The sequence below is a fragment of the Helianthus annuus genome, chromosome 3, assembly GCF_002127325.2.
Source record: "Helianthus annuus cultivar XRQ/B chromosome 3, HanXRQr2.0-SUNRISE, whole genome shotgun sequence".
Classification (NCBI taxonomy): Eukaryota; Viridiplantae; Streptophyta; class Magnoliopsida; order Asterales; family Asteraceae; genus Helianthus; species Helianthus annuus.
In genome coordinates, this window is record NC_035435.2 from 65,600,074 (window position 1) to 65,612,884 (window position 12,811).

At 36.2% G+C, this 12,811-nt stretch overlaps 1 long non-coding RNA gene across 1 annotated transcript; it reads left to right on the forward strand.

Annotated features, from left to right (window-relative positions):
• Positions 1-6,456: 6,456 nt before the first annotated feature.
• On the forward strand, positions 6,457-8,684 carry LOC110882632. Its single transcript, XR_004889183.1, has 3 exons — positions 6,457-6,664; positions 6,747-7,081; positions 8,668-8,684. It is a non-coding gene; the product is annotated as an uncharacterized LOC110882632 (long non-coding RNA).
• Positions 8,685-12,811: the final 4,127 nt, after the last annotated feature.

A 12,811-nucleotide genomic window follows, 5' to 3' on the forward strand; every position in this document is an offset into this window, starting at 1 on the left:
TTAGACATAGTTTAGTTCGTTATGATGCTCTCACAACGTAGACCACAAAATCATGAATAATTATTTATATAACACGTATATAAATATAATTATTGGTGTCCAAAATATTTAGTGAAAACCCCATTTTCACTAAAATTTTTAACAATTCCCTACAAGAATGGAGAGAGCATTAGCATTCTCTCCAGCCAAACTTTCAAAACTTAACAACTAACGAACACACGACACTATATATACATGTGAGATTGGGACGGACGAATACTTCCGTGCGGGTGTGCTTGTCCGTGCGGATGTAGTTACATCCGAACGAATGAGTTACATCTGTACGAAAGAGTTATATCCTTACGATATTACATCCGCACGAATGAGTTACATCCGCACGAATGTGTTATAGCCGTACGAACCTCTCTCGTCCTCTCCAAAGTCATGTGTTCGTATCTTAACTATACAATATTCAACACACGCTCTATCTAGCCTATTCATACAGTGGCGAGCATACATAATTTGCACTAACATCGTGGAATAAAAAGCCCATTGAATTAAAAAAAGGGAGAAAAAGAAGAACAAAAATTTGATTGGTCAAAAGAAGTGGCCACCTTCTTTTCAGGCTTTAAGTTAAGGGCTTGGCGGCGGTTATTGATGACCCCTCTTGTTAGGGCCGTCTCCGAAAATCACAAAATTTTTTTGGCCCTGTGTGAGTTAAAAAAATTTAGGCCATATTCGAAAATTTCTTTTTAATACAAACTCGTCAGTCACTAAAGTTTATGTTGATGTAATTTAAATAGTTATTTTTCTTTAAGTTTAAAAAGTAATTTATTAATTAAAGCAAAGATGCAATTGATAAAATTAAGCATTAAATGCCACTAACAAAAAAAACCAAAAAATAAGCTTAAATAAAGAATTTGGAGACTCGGAGATTAGAACCCGCATCTCCTTGTTCTTTAAGCAAGGCAGTAACCACTAGTACTTATGTTATTTCCTGATTCAGTGCATACATATTCTATCTTATACAACGTATATTCTATACAAAATTAAAAAGATTTGGGCACTCGGAAGATTTGGGCCTTGTGTCGTCGCCCACCCCGCATCCCCTATGGGCCGTCCCTAGCTCTTGTGGCGGAGGAGGCAGTGTTCACCCACTTGAGGTGGCTACCCCAGCCTTATAATGTCCGGTTGTGGATAATAAATTACGTTCTTTTACCTTAAAGTAAAAATAACGCAGAGTGAAAAATTATGATCTTTTACCACCAATCGGTCGTTGTCTTAATTGCTGAGTGTTATGTGCTTTATGTCCAAGGCTTGATGCAAAACTACTATCAAGCCGGGGGTCTCACTGGAAGCAGTCTCTCTATTCTTAACGGGTAGAGGTAAGGTTGTCTATATGTTACCCTTCTCGGACCCTACTTTAGCTTTGCTATTGGTGGGATTCACTGAGTATGATGATGATGATGACTACATTCAGGCGACTTCATGAAATCTAATGGGTTGGTTGACATATTTTGTCTACTCAGACTCAATAATTGTTTTCCGGGTTATATTAACTGAGTTATATATCACTAGTGTTGGTATGTTGGTTATGGACTTAACTATATCAAGAAAATAACTTGAGGGAGGACCACCATATTAAGTTATTAAATTAAGACCGAAAAGTTTCTTTGCACCCATTAAAATTGTGTGCGTTATTATAACATGATCAACCAAACTAGTGTTCTTTCCAAAGTGCGGTGTTTTTAAATATTAAAAGTCTACCAAAAACCCCACAAGGAGTATGGAATTTGTGGTGTGGACGGTGGAGTGTGCATATGAGGATTCAGAAACAAGAAATAAAAGAGGCTGAGTGGAAGGTATATGTCAGACAAAATAGAATACCATTCTTTTTCTTTCTTTCTGTCTTGAACCAATACATCTCCCTAAATATATACACAATTTGGACTTTTTTTATACATGTTTCATATCCTAGAATATTTTTTATCGTGTCAAGTTAGGTATTCAGTATTCAACTTATGTTACTGTTGTTACAACAAATACGAGATCAAGGGTAGTGGACAGACTGGTTAGGCGAAACGCTTGAAGGGTTTCGGTTTACCTAACGCAGGTCGTGGGGTCCCCCTACGTTTGCTAGACGTAGGAGGAGGTTCACTAGTTTTGTTTGTTCACTAACATTAACAACCGAGGCTGAATCTCTTTCAGTCAAGGATTCCAAGTGAATAACAAACAAAACTAGTGAACCTCCTCCTACATCTAGCAAACGTAGGGGGATCCCACGACCTGCGTTAGGTAAACCGGAACCCTTCAACCCTTTCGCCTAACCAGTCTGTCCACTACCCTTGGTCTCGTATTTGTTGTAACAACAGTTACTAAGTTTCAACTAACTTCAAACGTCTATTAAAGCCGGACTAAGTTATTTATTTGAATTTTAAAAATTATAAAACTTCTATTTAGAATATATAAATTTGTTAGATCTCACTGATTTATAACACTTTATCCGAAGTAATAAAGAACAAAGCATGAACAACCTTAGAAGAGAGGACAGTCAGAAACTCATATTGAAACCTCTAGAGTGCTAAATACCAAATATAGTTAGTTGATAACATTTTTTATTTGTCAGCTCATAACACTTGAGGAATGTTTTAACAAAGAATCCGGTATTACGATTTAGTAACTCAATGAGAACACGTGGCTACAACACAATCGTTCGCACATAACCTGTGTAAGGACCCAAACCTATGAAACCTCACAGTTGAGTTCAAACATCAAAACATAGTTCTTAAACTGATAAAGGTCATACATTCACAACGGCAAAATATCATATCATTTAATACATCATATCATCAAAGTTTAAAGGTAACAATCAAAGTCATAAACAATACAACTGGAACAACCCGAATAATTATATCGAATCATAGTGTGACAAGTGTCCAAACTCTCCATATATCTTAAATTTGTTTTGTTGAAGGAGAGAAACCAATTATGATTATAAAAGGGCATGTTTATAGTTGAGGGGCTAAACGTGTGAAAAAATGGGAAGTTTTTTGGCCTCTAGCGGTCCCTTGCGGTCAAGAGGGTTTAAAAACTGTTGCATGCCAGGTCCTTGGGGATCATAAGGCGCAACCCCTTGCGGTCCGCAAGGAGGTCGCTGACAGCAACACACTCCATGCCACTTCTCTTAGCATTGTGCCACCTTGCCTCCGTTTTTAACACATCACCTGCCACTAATCTCTTTCTTAGAACTCTGGTTAACACTAATCTCATTCAAAACCTTAGCATTCCAAACTTGCTTCGGTTTTGCAACTGTTTGAAGAATAACTTTCCTTTCTACCGTTTTCTCTTCTGTCCTCAGATTTGTATCTGATGAATTCGTTTTACTTGACTGGTCATTCTTTGGAGAGCAAAACGATTCTTCAGAACGGTTGTCTGGCTCATCGGGTGTATCCGAGGACAAAATCTTTTCTAAATACTCTCTCGCCTTTTTCTTCTTCTTTTGCAGTCTATCTTTCTGCCCTTGTGACAATTTCACTTTCTGTTCGTTGGGCTTTTCTTCAATTTTGACTGTTTTCTTCACAACTTTCTTTTTCTCCCCCTGAGATTTATCTGACGATTCTCTTCTCAAACTTATCAGATAATCTATGATGATATGACCTTTTATTTAACATTTAAAGCAACTTCGCATATCATTTCTCTGTCTCTGTTCCTTCCTTGGTTTCATGCAATACACAACAACATGCCCGATTAATCCACAATTGTAGCATATTCTGTTATCACACAAATCTTTTCTTTCAAACCATACACTTAGATCATAACATTGATTTGACTTGTAGTATTCATCATTTCTCTGTTTTCTATCATCATATTGATTTGTCTCTGAAGAATCTTCATTCCATCTTCTCCTGTAAGCTTGATTTGACTCTTGAGCACTGTGGTCAAACCTGCACCACTTATTACCAACTTTTTATGAGTTTTGTTTTTCAAATTTTTGTGAATTTTTGTTTTTATAATGATTTGATGATTTAACTGATGATCTTTTAGTTTGATTTTGAAAATTTTTAGAATTCTTAGAATTTTTATCATTTTTTTTTTGTTCCCCATTTTGCTTAGAAGATGAACATTCCTCTTTTTCAGTAAATTGCGGAACAGTTTCTTTAAATTTTTCTTTTAATTCCAAAAATATATTCTTTTTATCATTTTTATCATCAGATTCATCATCACAATCTTCAATTATGACTCCGTCATAATTTGTGACATCGTCACTTATTGGATTTTTCATCGAGGGAGTTTTGTTTTTCGTGTTATCAGGTAGAACCGTTTTTGTTTTGCCCTTTCTTGACGGTTTAAACCCAACACCACGGTTACAAAATTAATATTCGTCCTCCCAGTTTCTTCATTTTTATTGATTGGTTTTGGAACTATATTATCAAGCATTAAGGACGAAGCAACAAAACCTTTCAATTTATTTTCCAAATCTTCAATTTTATTTTTAGCAATCTCAGCATCTTGTTCAAGTTTTGTGATTTTTTCTAGATGCGAGTTTATTATATTTTGTTTCTCAAAATCATTTTTATTTAAAACTGATTTTTCATTTTCTAAAATTTTTATTTGATTTTTCAAATCATTTTCTATTTTTATAAAATTTTTGTTTTCTAAAGTCAAACTTTCCACATCTCTCAACAGTTTGACATTTTCAGATTTTGATTTTTCACAATTTGAGCACACAGGTTCCGAACATGAAGTTTCATTTGTTGATACACTTGATTCTTTGACTTCACCGTTCTGCACCTCATTCTTTTCTTTCTCCCGCTAAATTCTTTCAAATTCCGATCTCAAATTCTTCTTTTTAATTTTTGTCTTGTGTTCTTGAAGCTTGTTGACAAATTCATTTAGAGTAAATCTTGAAAAACTATAATCTTTTTTCAATTCAATCAAAGCTGTATTCTATTCTGAAGGCAAGACATCTGCAAATTTTGATATTTCTTCAGCATTCGACATTCTTACCGCGTAACACCTTAACCGGCTAAGTAAATGATAATATCGTCCTTTCGACTGATCCAACGATTCATGTTTTTTACACCGAAATTGTTCAAATCTCTTAACCCAAATGTTTCTTTTAATTTCATCCAGCAACCACGGATCCACCTCAATACCATCATCCCAATCATACATTTTTAAACTTGAAAGTTATTGAAAACTCAGTTCAAAAATATTTGTATCTCAAAGTTCAAAAATTTCAACTTCCACGAGACCCACTAGACGTTTGTAGGCCAGTTTTAAACCACAAGCTAGCGGTCCACTAATCAAATCACGGTCCAAACTTTGCTCAAACAACTTCAGTGGCACAAACCCAAATGACAATTTTTTATCAATCGTAGCCCAAAAAATTTCAGCTCAATACTAACTAGATATTCGGTCCACGTTTGATCTGAATGTTATAAGCCCAGTTCAAAACAATTAATTTCAGCCCAATCCCAATGTTATCCACACTATACTTGCGGCCCAAAATTTTAAAACCCAACAAAAAGATTACCCTATTCAATTCTTTTAAAACATATATTGAGAACAACATGTGATTACCAGTGGAGGTTCAAATGAGGAATTTTTTTTTTAAAGAAAAAGTTTCAATTAATAAGAATGTTTCATTTTACTTCATTTAATATTTTTATTTAATTTTAATATAAGGATATATTGGTAAACTTACATAAATCATTATTTTGTATTCTTCCCCTTTAATAATTAGTTAAATTAAATTTGTAACTCCTTTTCAAAATATATATTTTTTTCCAAATTAAAATAACTACTTGATTTAAAGTGTAGAATAAATTACGAGTTATGTAGGATATATTTCGAGGTGTGTAGGATAAATTTCGACTGTGTAGGATAAAATTCTATAATGTATTGGGTATATGTAGAAAAATTTTGATAAAATTCTATAACTCCTTTTCAAATCGAAGTTTAAAAGCAGAGTGCTCACTCTAGAACCTCACCCTGGGGTTCTAGAGTGAACACTAGTGTATTTGCGAACTGAGTGAACAAATCCTGGCCATTGATCTACACACATGTATGGCTCATCATCAAATCGTAAAATACACTAGTGTATTTCAACATCAAATCCTGGCCATTGATCTACACACGTGTATGACCAGGATTAGTTCACTCAGTTCGCAAGCTACATTAGTGTTCACTCTTGAACCTAATCCTATATATCTATACTACTTTATAAAGCATATCCAAAGGACTTCTTAAAGTCCATAAAAATTCCCTTAAAACACTCTTAAAGCATGTTGTACAATCCTCTAAAGCATAATATAATTTACAATTCCAATTATGCCCTCCAAAACTTTTACCCTTTACCCGGATCCATCATCAACCGTCCATTTTCTTTCATGTCTTCACACGGATCGTGATCTGACGGATGATGTTGTTTTCACACGGATCCACCTTTCCCCTTCATTCTCTCTCTATCTCTCTCACAACTCACATCTCACCAGTCTCTCTCTCTCTCTGGCGATTCCAGATCCAGATCTGGATCTAGGGTTTCTCTGCTATCTCTCTCGCGATCCAAGCTATTCAGATCCGCCTTTCCATCTGCTCTCTCTCTCACACGATCCAAGCGATTCAGATCCAAGGAGATTCAGATCCAAGAGATTCAGATCTAGGTGCCGTGTGTGCGATTCAGGTACATTTGAAACCCTAATTAACTTTGCGTATTGTGTATTTTATCTATTAGACTGATGTTTGCGTTATTAAATTGAATCCAGGGTTTAAGCATGTTTAAAACTAGGGTTTCAGGAGATCGTGAGACGAGGAAAAGCGGGGATTTCACCAGATCTAGGGTGTTACTTTCATTCGATTTCGAATCCATGACCCCATCCCGTGACAGTGTGGTGTGCAGATGGATCCCTAGCCGTCGCATCTGGTGAACCCGCACATAATAACTCTTTTGACCTGTTTCCTAACCTGACTTTCGGCTCATCTTTCCTAAATCGTTATCTTTATGTTTAATGTTTTCCGCCCAGAACTGGCAGCACGGTGGCGGTGGAGTGAGGAAACAGTCAAACAGAAGAGACACAAGTGGAGGAGTGGAATATTGACGGTATGTGATCGGAGTGTCGCGCTCCGGTCAAAGATAATATTTATAAGCCCAAATTACCCTTAACAATGTGTTAGTGGTAGTAAGGGGTCGAACCACGAAGAGTATGTGGTTTGTGTGTGGATTCGAATGAATTAAAACAATTGTCACAATTTATGAAGCTTGCTAAAGTATTTTTGTGTTTTCGTTTAATTGGAAGATATGATTTTTAACTAAATGGATTGATGAGAATGATTGACAAATACTACTTAACGATTGCAATAAAAACGGTTACTAGAACAATAATAATAAAAAGGAATCACGCCCGGCTTCGGTAATTGTTAACCTAGGATTTCTACAAGTTTTAGTTTCAACTCAAATGCATTCGATTAACGGATTTAGTGTACCGTGACTTAGGTGCTACTAACTATCAACATCCCGAAGAACGGACAAAAAGACACTTTGTAATCAACACAAGTAAATCCTAACAACGACAACGTACAATTACATATCACCGTTTCACAAAGTCATAACTTTTAACATCGTTCGACAACTCATGAATTCGTAACAAATGTAATACTATTATCAAAAGTTTCAAAAACCAAACACAAATTGTCACTAAGATGGAACAAGAACAATTCGAAACACTTGAATTAACAACTACCTACGCCGGGGTGAAACCGAGATGATTAGCCGCTCATGGTTGATGCAACTTGATCACCGGATGTTTGGAATGCGGATGGAGTCATCTTGAAGCTTGTAGGATGAAGGAATGATGGAGAATTAGGGTTTATGGAATGATGATGGTGAGAAGGATGATGGATTGGTGAACTAGGGTTTGATGATTGATTGTGTGATGGATGATGATGATTCGGGTTGTAGATATCGTAGATGATGGAATGGTTAGTGAATGATGGATGGTAATGGCTCCAAGAATGGTTTTCAAACTCTCCAAGAAGTGTAACCCCCGAATAATGACCAACAACCCTCCTTTTCTTCGTTCCAAGACCAAAGGAGACTAAATTCACGTTGTCAGATTTGGGAAGCCGTCGCCGACGGCCTAATGCCCCGTCGGCGACGGTGTGTGCTTTTTCAAAATCCTCCGACGGCCAAACTTGCTGTTTACGATCTTTTTGAGCGACGGACAAATCCACCAACCGTCGGCGACGGCCCTACTGGGCGTCGGCGACGGTGCCCAGAACTGCATTTTCTGTTTTTTTCGCTTCCCTTATTCCCAGTTGACCCGTTTCGCTTCTCGGTGGTTTGTTTTTCATCCCGGTGACCCGTAAAGCTCCCGAAAAGCTCCTTTAACTCCGTTAAACCTGCAAAATACATATCTAACCAAGAGTAGGCAATTCGGAACTAAAACTTGTGTAAAAACATCAAATTAAACAATTACAAGCACCGGTTTTCGACCACGTATCAGTATGCTTTGATTCCATCAGTTTGATTTTTTATGTTTCTTTGGCTTTCTATTTTGTTCCACTTTGAAAGCAGACCATTATACTAGATGTTTCAAATGAATATCATGTTATAAAAGCAGCAACAATTCACCTAACTTAGCACACACAATATGAAATGTATCTAATAATTTTTTTATCTTTTGGCAGCTTGGTAATCGAGTGACGATTTTAAGATGAAGAATTGAGTATTATGGTCTTTGGGGTATGTCTTTATATGTAAGCAAATTTTGATGGTTCCAATCGAGTAATGATATTTTGGTTAGATGAAGTTGTCATAGGTTTGAGTTTTACAGCGCAAAATATCATCTGCAATTGATTTGAATGGAGCTGTGACAGTATTAGAAAGCACAGGTATTCTACATAGATCAAATTAGTTGGTACAGTTGAGAGAAACCTTTGTTTGGGGACCGAATCGATGGCGGCTAGGTTTGAGCTTAATCTATAATGGGCCCATGGGTATTAAATTGCCATAAAAGACGTTGGTTAAATGGACTGAACAAGTTAAATGGGTGTAGGCCGAAGTTCATATAAAACATATATGAGGTTTCTCAAAATATATATTTATCACACAATTTTATTAATAATAAAGAGTTTTGGAACAAAAGTTATTTAGGGCAACCCAAGTCAACCCGACTGTCACATTTATGTTGATGACAGATTGTTTGAATCATGGTTGGTACAGGTCGAGAATATACGGATCTATAGGAAAGGTTTATGGTTGCAAAAGAGGCCAGTGACATAATAGATGATAATTTGGCTTCAGTTGTCAAGGTAATTTATATTATTACTTTTCCATTATATATGTTTGTTATAAGATACCTTCATATTGGATGAGATGTAAATATAACATAAATGGTTGTGGAATGACTTGATAAATTAATTGGTGAGGCTTTTTTAACTGAATTGGCGAGTCTTTAGTAAATACTTTTTTTTTTAATTGAAATGCATATATGCAAGTGTCCATATGGTTTTGGGGCATGCATGTAAAAAGGTAGACGTCATTAATATTATACATGTGTAGGTGGTTTCAAAATCAGGGAGGTTTTTAACTATATCAAACTATATTAACCATTTGAAATTCTACATAAAAGTATCAGTGTAGTGTGTATGTGGCTTATTAGGTTATATTAATTATGATATGTCTTTTTTGTCACGACACTTCTCCAGAGCACAACGAACGAATAGAGGAGCCAGTGAAGAAAGAGCGCATCCAGAAAGAAAAGGAGGAAAAGCAGAAAAAGGAAGCCGAAGAATCTGAATCCAGCGATTTGACATCAACGAGTATATTCATTCAGAATATCCATCAAACGGCGCAGCGAGCGTAGCCGCAACGGCGCGGTGAGCACGCCTGCAAAACGAAGAGATGCTGCTGCCAATTTGATACAGAAGCATATTCGTGGATGGCTGTTGAGGAGTGCTTATACACAGAAATATGTGTCGGCTTTACTCTTTCAAGCAAGCATCCGTGGTTTTACTACGATTTCTACATATACGGGAACATAGGGCTGCCACTGTAATTCAGGTACAATTTTCACGTCTACACTTTGGCAGATAATGATTTAAACGGCTGCAACTTGTGATGTATTTTTTTGTTGTACAACAACTTCTGATTGGATCTGGTGGCTGATGGGTCGTGGAGCGAAACCCTAACAACATCGACGAGCTGAACGGTATATGAAGTCTAAATCTGTATTTTCATACGTTTTTGTTCGCTATTTGAGTCTAATCTGTTTAATACTTATACAGTGTTTGGATAGGGTTCAATGACACCGGATCGATGATTTTCTCTCTATTCGACACAAGATCCACTAGGCTTGACCTCTAGGTATTGTTGTAAACCAAATCTAATGTTTTTGGTTTGTTATTTGAGTCTGGTCTGTTTAATACTTCTACATATGTGTTTGGATCTGGTTAAAATTCTGTTTGCGACAATTTTGAGGTTTATAGGCTGTTCTTAAACCCCATGACCACATAATGGTGAGTTGTCTTTAGGTTCTGTTTTGAGCAATCCAAATTGTCTATGTTATATTGCAGCAATATATGTATTATATATTTTACTGTGTTTAATTCAGGGACTTGACTTGCCTCATGGAGGACACTTGTCTCATGGATTCATGACACCCAAACGAAGGGTTTTGGGAACATCCATATATTTTGAATCGAGGGAGGAAGTGCTTAGGAAGCCGTTGAGCCGAGCTGAGAGACACGAGCTTGTTAAACGACATGTTTTGAGTAACTGGCAGGTTAATCTTGGTTAGATATAACTATTTCATATACAGTTAATTTGGTTAATTTGTCGGTTTTCGGTTTCGTTCAGTTAATAACCTAATCAAAACAAGGGCTAAAATTTTTGCTTAGAAATACATGTAATGGAGATGTAAATACATGAAATATATGCATAAATACATGAAAATGATGTATAAATAAATGAAATGGAGGTATAAGTACATGAAATAATAGTATAATACATGAATGAAGGTATAAAAGCTAGAAATATAAGAAAATATAAATGGTTCGGTTCGGTTCAGTTAATTTGGGTTAACCGTACAAAAAAATAACCAATAACCGACTTTCGGTTAATTCGGTTTAGGTTAATTCAGTTCGGTTTCGGTTAACGGTGCGGTGATTGCACATCCGTAAAGGAAGTTATTATTATTAGTATTATTATTAATTATGAATTGGGTTTTGTAGGAAGGGATGGTTAACACATAATATGTTGGAGCTGATTCATTCGCATTGGCGAAGGGATCCGGTTTGTAAGGTGCGGTGTCTTGGCGTTCCGACTGTCATCATGCGAAACGTCTGTCGCGTTCTGCAGGTTTGTTAAGACAGTTTTGATTCATCATTTAGGTTCTGCAGGTTGTTTATTAATTCAAATGATAAACAAAAGTTTAGTTGTTTACTTAGCATGCCATTTTTATATTTGCAGGTAACAAATATAGTATAGAAGTTTGTTGGGCTAGATGTTAAAACTACCGAGAAAAGGAGGGCTTTGCTGAAACATGTGGCAGATTTGAAGGGTTGCAACTGTAACTGGGCTCTACATGCAAGGGACTAAGGAGGCATATATTAAATGATGTACCAGGCTTATGTATTTCATATGTTATTTTAGTTTAGATCATGGAGTGTTTCGTGTTATATTGATTGTTTTCTGCAAGTAATATAAGATTAGTTACTTGCAACTTAGAACCAGGTGGTTTGCGTTTATGGCTACAAGTAATTTTTTTATTTCAGTTGCATGTTTCGTTGTTGTAGTAATACTAAATAGCTGATATCTACATGAATATTAATTTATACAGTAGGTCCAAAACTTTGAGTAATCATTCTTCTTGGTAATTCGAAGGGTGATACACAAAGTTAAAGGTAAAGTAACGATACACAAGAAGCCTTCTTTCTCAAAACCTTTTTTCTAATCAATTTTGATATTGTTTCGAGCTTCATATTGCACTTTTTGAACTCATAATGTGCAGGTGAAAGTTTGCATTTCTGTCTTTAGGGCGTTGTAATTGATATTGCTTTTTGTAGACACATGATAAGAAAACTTAGGCTTTCAACTGGATAAATAACCCACAACAGAAAGTATACAAAATAAAACATTAAAGGGAAATGAAAACGGTTGAATTCGTGAGCTGTCTAATGTGTATGAGGTGAATGGTGATATATCGATGGGCTATGAGGCTATCTAATATGCATATAATTGATGAGAAATACCTTGTAAAACCAAAACCAAAACCAAAACCAAAATAAAAATATCAAGTTTTAAATAATTTATGAGAAAATGTTGGTGTTCTAGGTTTATAACAGAAAAAGGGCGAGAAAAAGGGAAAACGTTAAAGTGATAGAATATTTAAACTTCATTTTTATTTGAACGGTGACTTTTTTTTGAATGACCCATTGTCACACCGCCTAAACGACGGCCCTTGCCAAGATCTACTCAGAAGACTACGTTGTCTTAACCGGGCCCGCGCTGGGTTGGTCAGACTTGGTTACAACAATCCCTGGAAACCGTACTGCCTCCACACACACGAGATGCCTCGCTGAAGTAATAGCCGAATGAAAACCGGGGTGTAGCTCAGGATCGAACCCCCCTCGGTGGATTTGTCACCATCATTGCCCAATATCCACCCCAATATGACACACGTGAGAATTGAACTTGAGTCTCTATTGTAAAACTCAAGTCTTCTACCAATAGGCCACAAATGGGGATACTTAAACTTCATAGCATGTTAATTTTTGTTGGTTATTCTATTAATAAAACACAAGATTCTAAAACCTACGGATATTCTTGAAA